The following is a 7,602-nucleotide window of genomic DNA, read 5'->3' as shown; positions in this document are numbered from 1 at the left end:
TTAGGTTATCCAGATTCTTTGTATCAGGAGGTTGTTTCAAAATGAGTTACTGGAGCTCATTGTGAATCATATCTGGAATGCTGACTTATTCAAGCAGTAGCTGAGAATGTTGGGCATGTCAGTTCTGTAGGTCTGTGTTTGGGTGTGCTCAGTACAGAAGTAATCTAAATATTGGTTTCTGGGCAAGAATCGAGAGCTTCATATTTCGAGAATAGAGATGAAATATTTCATCTACAAAGAGAAAGCACCCAAATCACTCTCACTCTCTTTGGAAGCAACAGAATAACCTCCTTGTAGCTCTTCATACTCAGCATTTTCCAATAAACTACTCTGTGCAAATCCCATCATTAAGCATGGAAAAAGTAAGAAATAACCTTCTTCAAGGAAATTTAATGGGCCAGTCTTAACCAGTGAATGACAGATTGAGAATTAGTGTATCCACAAACTCCTCTCCTCATCAAACTTCAAAGATTCAAAAGGAATGGAGGGAAACAACACAGCTTCACTGAGTTCTTTATTCCTTTCCCATTCCTAATATGAGTACTTCCTTGTCTTTTTATATCTCGGTTTGTATGTGCATGTGAATTCTCAAATGTGGTCAAAACTCACAGAAATCCCACCTTCTCAACCTCACCTCATGCCTGAGGCAATGGATAGCTCTGGTTATTCTGATTTATTACCACTCAAGCAAAGTTCTCCCTTTTTTTATCATTCAGTAAAACAAAATTGTGTTAGTACTGAATAAGGGAAAAATGATCAACAGTGAATTTCCCATGAGGGAATTTGGGTCTCAATTCTGAAAATATGCTCCAAAGCATAGTGTTGGAGAAGTCCATCCTTCTCACTGAAAAGCATAATTCTTGTGTTATAATTGACAATTGGCAATATTGCAGATTTGGGATTAAATTCTGGCTATAAAGTTGCCCCCAAAATTTTCAGGAATGCAAACTAAATGGATTGGGGAAGTGATGCGCCAGAAATCAGCCTAAAACTGAACACTAGCCACAACTGGGGCATAAAGAGAAATCAATTTCGAACACACACGCAGACACGGGGAGCATGTACAAACTTTACACAGGTAGTCGCCCGAGGCTGGAGTCTAACCCTGTGAGGCAGTAGTGCTAACCACTGAGCCACCAACCCAGAAACAAACGTCATCTGGACTGTATTGTTCTTCTACCCTGAAAACATCCTATAAATTCAACATTGCCTCAATAAAGTCAGGATTATTTTCATTGTCAAACTTCATAATCTTGCTAATTCTCGAGAAGTCTCGATGGATTACAATGCAATGGATTACAGGTTTATCAAATTCTGCTTTTTTATATATTTGCAGCCTTGCAGTGCAATGAAACATATTTTAGATCATTTTAGAAAGTCAGCAAATATGTGGACCTCAGTTCAAGCGATGCCTTTATTGAAAATTTAAATTGTATCATATAAAATGTTCCCAAAAACATGAGATTGTTTCATCAGTTCAAAACATGTTATTCAGTTGAGAAGGTATCATAAACTCTAATTGAGAAGGTGGCACTAATGCAATAGATGACATGTCCACAATCAGATCAAACTACAAACTACCATATGTGTTGTGGTGTTTAATCCACAGTGGAAGTTAAAATGCTTCTAAGGCATAATGCACAAAATAAATTCTGGTTTGGAAATTTTTGATTGACTGCAATGGATTACAGGTTTATCAAATTCTGCTTTTTTATTGCTGCAGCACTGAAGTCACTGGGATATGCAATATCCTGTGTATTAAGAAACGCTCTGGAACATATTTTGTACCTTTCCTGCTGCCTGAAGCAGTAGAGGCGCTTTAATTCTAAAATGGCTGACCTTTTAAAAGCTTCGATGTTATCGTAGACCACCGACGGTTATAAGTCATTAAGAACCTACGCAATATGGTTCTAATTGACTCAATGAAAAATATTGAACCTTCATTGGCTCCTATTACATGCGGAGGGACACAAAATTCAAAAAGAAATTAAAGACCGCATTGGCTGACAGTCTTAATTTCCATGCTAAACATCTCTATGACTCTATGTCTGCATGAGACAAAGCCCAGGTTTGGAGACTTCTCGAGAATTAGCAAGATTATGAAGCTTGACAATGAAAATAATCCTGACTGTATTGAGGAAGGTGGCAATGTTGAATTTATAGGATGATTTCAGGGTAGAAGAACAATACAGTCCAGATGACGTTTGTTTTTGGGATGGTGGCTCAGTGGTTAGCACTACTGCCTCACAGGGTTAGATTCCAGTCTCGGGCGACTGCCTGTGTAAAGTTTGTACATGCTCCCCGTGTCTGCGTGGGTTACCGCTGGGAGCTCCCGTTTCCTCCCAGAGTGACAAAGATACCCAGTTTAGGATGAATTGACCATGCTAAATTGCCCATAGTGTTTAGGGATGTGTCGGCTAGATGCATTAGTTAGTGGAAATAGGGGGGACAGGTCAGAATGGATACTCTTTGGAAGGTCGGTGTGGACTTGGTCGCCTGTTTACTCACTATAGGGATTCTATTCTATATTGCCAATGAAACTGCAGATTTTCTGAGTTGTTGAGTGTTTTGGGTGGAAACAAGATATTATTCTTTTATAAAATTAGACGTGTGAAGATTGAGCATTGACAGTGGAAACAATTTGACGTAATTTGAATTCCTCTTTTTAAAAAGTGCCCTGGTGGGTGAAGCTCTCCACAGGCAGGCTGACTGTTTGAGTGCAAAGAGATCTTGACAGGAAATTGTAGCCATTTAATTGATTTCCTTAAAGATGAGAGAGGGGACGCACTTATTAATGTGGTGGGTGACAAGCAATTATTTCCAGGTAGATAACGGGCTTGAAGGTTTTGCAAGGAAGAAACGACACGTTCAGTCAAAGATTTTCATCTTGCACTAATCAGAACAATTTGCAAAATCTCAATTTAGGCGAAAATCAGCATTGATTCAGGATGAAAGGAGAGTGTTGATTGGTTGATATATGATCACTGATTGGTGTGTGTGTGTTGCCATGGGGTTGCCATGCCACTCACAAATACTGTATGACAGTTAATACCGAGGTTTCTGTAATTGGTAATCCAGGTGGATTGAGCAATCAGAGTCAATTAGTTGTCCCGAGAAATCCCTGTGTAAATGCACATGTTCTTTCTGTCTGAAAGGAATAGGGCACTGTGCACGAATGGATCTGTATAGCTTTGAGTCCACAGAAATGTATCACTGCGATTTATTGGCTGCTGAGTCACCCTTTAAGGTTTAGTAAGGCATTGAAAGATTAATTAGATGGAATAAACTTGAATCAGTTAACATGAAAAGTCATAGACAAAATGTCATAATCGATACCCGTGTAACAAAAAACCCCGCTGTTATTATCGATTTTCATTGCGCATTCAATCCACCGTGTCATTTAGGTTGTATGACTGCCAGGAATAGATGAATCAGTGTATACAGCTCCATTGTTTGATTGCCCTCGTTTGATCTGAAACACAGAAACATTTTGTATTATGAGCGCCTATTTTAAATGCAACAAACATCTGTTTAACTGATGTATATTCAAAGTAGTGAGAGCATCACAGACATTTGCTTTGCTGAAGATGTCAAAATAATGACGATCCTTTGTGAGTCTAGAAAGATGAAAAAATGTTGACGCTCTGAAAATACAACCAGTTGCTCCAACTGACCTGTCGTTTCTCCGGGTCACTATAATTTTGCCCTGTATTTCAAAGTCTTTTTACAAGGTTAACGTTTTATCTGCTTTCTGCAAATTTGTGGATAATGTATTGCAGATAAAGAGATGGACACTGCACACTTCAGTACACCAGAACTGCAAAAAGAAGAAGAGGAACACCTATACAAGGTATTCGCCAAAAACGGATACCCGCGCAACTTCATCAGCAGATGCCTAAGAGAAAGACCACGGAACGAGGACATACCACAACCAAAAGGACTAGCCACACTACCATACATCAGGAGCATCTCGGAACTGACAGCCAGACTACTGCGACCCCTAGGACTCAATACGGCACACAAACCAACAGCCACGCTCCGACAACAACTCACCAGAACGAAGGACCCGATACCCAACATGAGCAAGACGAATGTAGTGTACAAAATACCATGCAAGGACTGCACTAAACACTATATAGGACAAACAGGAAGACAGCTAACAATCCGCATACATGAACATCAACTATCCACGAAACGACACGACCGGCTATCCTTAGTAGCCACACACGCAGACAACAAGCAACATGAATTCGACTGGGACAACACTACTATCATAGGGCAAGCCAGACAGAGAACAGCCAGGGAATTCCTAGAGGCATGGCATTCATCCACAAACTCCATAAACAAACACATCGACCTGGACCCAATATACCAACCACTACAGCGGACAGCTGAAACTGACAACCGGAAGCGGCAGGGACAGACCACTATAAACACCGGAGGAAACATCAAAGAAGCGCTTCGCAGGAGGCTCCCAAGCACTGATGATGTCGCCTAGCCAGGGGACGAAACGTTTGCAACAAAAACTTCCAGCTCAGCGAACAGAACCACAACAACGAGCACCCGAGCTACAAATCTTCGCACAAACTTTGAAAAGAGATGGACAAATTAAGAGTTTAGTCATTTCACCTTGCTACTTATTTAAAATCTTTGCAATGCGATTGAAGACTTCTCGCTTAGTAAAATATATTTTGACCAAGCTACCTCATCAAAAGGTGAACACGCCAGTACAATTTCCTTTTATCTTAACTTCTACGTAAATGCTATCAACTTTGGACATTCTTTCAGTTGCACAACCTTCGAATACTGTGTTGTTTAAAGAAAAATAATCTATCCCTTCAATCTTCTCTGTTCTAATGAAACCGCAAGATTCCTGTGCTCCCTAATTTGGAGGAGCCTGTGTTGACTGGGCTGTACAAAGTTAGAAATCACACAACACCAGGTTATAGACAAACAGGTTTATTTGGAAGTCAACGTAGATTATGTTCCCTGTCACTTCGTGTTTCGCCTGTAAATACCAACAATTGGGGCTGAAGTCAGACTTCTGAAATGCAGCTTGTGCATTGTTATTCTACAACAATGGAGGTGGTCAATTGGCTGTCAAATATCGTTTTACCCGCACATAATTATTCATTCGTCCCACCAATCGATTTGCCAAAACCTTGCACATTTTTACATGAAAAATAACTAATTAAATATTGAAGCACCTGTTTCAATACTTATCTAAAAGTCAGGTTTTGTCTGTACGTAAAATTGGTTTAACTATTGCTTTCTGAGGTGCAGTTGTAGAAACTGTTGAGATAAGTGAAACTATGCAGAGGTTTCCAACAATTCCTGTGTAAAGTTTGGAATCCATTCTAACCTGTACAATTTCAATAGTCGCTAATATATCTTTCACACATGTGGAGAAACTCAGGCTTCAAAAGGACTACTCATATAATGATTCGGGAAATGAAGTCACTGATCAATTTAATTTAGTACGACGGTGAAAAATGGAGAAATCCCAGATATCTGAGAAAATATCTTTTTAAAGGGAAGCATTCAACCTCTGAGGTGAGCAGAAGCAGAATTAACTTTTCAGTTCGATGATCTTGTAAGATCACGACAAGCCCAAGTAACCTTGACTCCACTTCAGCACTTCCCGTCTTCCATAAAGATTCTCTTCCTGTCTACCAGTTTCTCCACATTTGTCACATTTGCTCAGAAGATGTGGCGTTTAACTACTGCTGCTGCGTGTGCTTACTCTCCCCTGGGGATTTGCTATCATGGTATATCAAGCTCGGTCTGTCTTACAACACCCTCATACATTCCTTATTCATCGTCGATGACCATTCTGCAACATCCAGAATCCAACTGGGCCGAATGGTCGACTCCACTTTCTGCTGCTGTTCACCTCGCTCTATGTTCAGCTCTGATCAAATCGCTGGGTTAGAGTGGTGCTGGTAAAGCACAGCAGGAAAAGGAGCATCCGAGGAGCATGCTGCCTGACCTGCTGTGCTTTCCAGAACCACTCTAATCTAGACTCTGATCAAATCTCTGTCATTTCTGAGTGTCACAATATAACGTTATTTTTTAATATCAAATTTGAAGTCCGTCATCAAGTCCGTGTGTATATCTGTATTTGGACATTTTAGCAAAGGTCTTGCAAGGTTTTTAGAAGACCTTGGTATGCCTTCATGCACGGTGGCACAGTGGTTAGCACTGCTCCCTCACAGTGCCAGAGACCCGGGTTCAATTCCCGCCTCCGGCGACTGTGTGGAGTTTGCACGTTCTCCCCGTGTCTGCGTGGGTTTCCTCCGGGTGCTCCGGTTTCCTCCCACAGTCCAAAGATGTGCAGTTCAGGTGAATTGGCCATGCTAAATTGCCCGTAGTGTTAGGTAAGGGGTAAATGTAGGTCTCGCTTCGGCGGGTCGGTGTGGACTTGTTGGGCCGAAGCGAAACCCACCCATACCCCTACATTTACCCCTTACCTAACACTACGGGCCAATTCACCTGAACTGCACATCTTTGGACTGTGGGAGGATTCCACACTGTAATGTAATCTAAAAAAAACTTTACGCGCTGCTCAGGTGTCTGAAGTATGCGGGAAACCGCACAGAATGTAAGATCTTATAAGTTTATCATTCGTTAGTCCCAGCTTGTCACTCCCATGTAAGTGCTCCTGATTTGTATTCCTTTCTCTGGAAGAGTATGCTACCCGATTGTCGTTCAATGGGTCTCCATTAAACTTCATAGCGTTATTTTTTCACCTCTTCCCACCCTTCAGGCGGTATGACTTGCTCACCGCTGTCTTTGTGTTTAACTCCATCATTTGAATATTCCTCTGCCTTCCCCTGCAGCTACCGTGTAGTGAAACCACTACACACAATCTCCCCAGACTCTCCACTGTTAACATTCCACAGAGGGGCTATTTCCTCCGCGACACCTTGGTCCACTTTTCAATCAAACCTGACATTTCCTCAATTGTCTGTGGAACCTTTCCAAAGCGGATAAAGCATCTAATTTTTAACATTCTACTCCGAGGATTTTTTTTTTCAATTTACGAAATTGTAATGGTGTTTTAAAGATAGCTTCATTTCAACTGGACAATAAAACACCTCTGGTCATCTTACACTCATTATCTTGCGCTTTATCATTTAATTCTCTTTTCCGACCTCACCCTGGCTGCTTTACACCCTGGTCACTGCAGCATTGCAATGGTGTTCAATGCCAGTTCGAGGAATAGGATTGATTCCATGTTCTATAGCCGTCAGAACTCAATACACTGTACTGGCTTCACAAGCTTTGGAGCAACACTTACGCCGAAATTTTGTTCTGGACACATCGTTTGTTCGGTTCGTTTTCTTTTGTCTGAGTCGATTGGATCTTATTTCATTGATTTTACCTTCAAGCAGCATTCAGATGACGACTGTGCAAATTTCAAACCTCATCAGCTTCCCTTTTTTGATTCTTTAATTTTAAGATTACAATTGTTTCTGCCGTTAAATCATGAAACATTTTGTTGTTTAATCTTATTCAATTCTGGATGTTTGCATTTATATTTACTATCCCTTTAGTTTCGCTGGAACAAAAACAAACTCACATTTCGATTCTATTTTCGGG

The sequence above is a fragment of the Chiloscyllium plagiosum genome, unplaced genomic scaffold (genome assembly GCF_037043375.1).
Source record: "Chiloscyllium plagiosum isolate Xiang-an unplaced genomic scaffold, Cpla_swu_hap1 HiC_scaffold_17, whole genome shotgun sequence".
Taxonomy (NCBI): Eukaryota; Metazoa; Chordata; class Chondrichthyes; order Orectolobiformes; family Hemiscylliidae; genus Chiloscyllium; species Chiloscyllium plagiosum.
The sequence above is the reverse complement of the archived record's forward strand: the minus strand, read 5'-3'. Positions refer to the sequence as shown.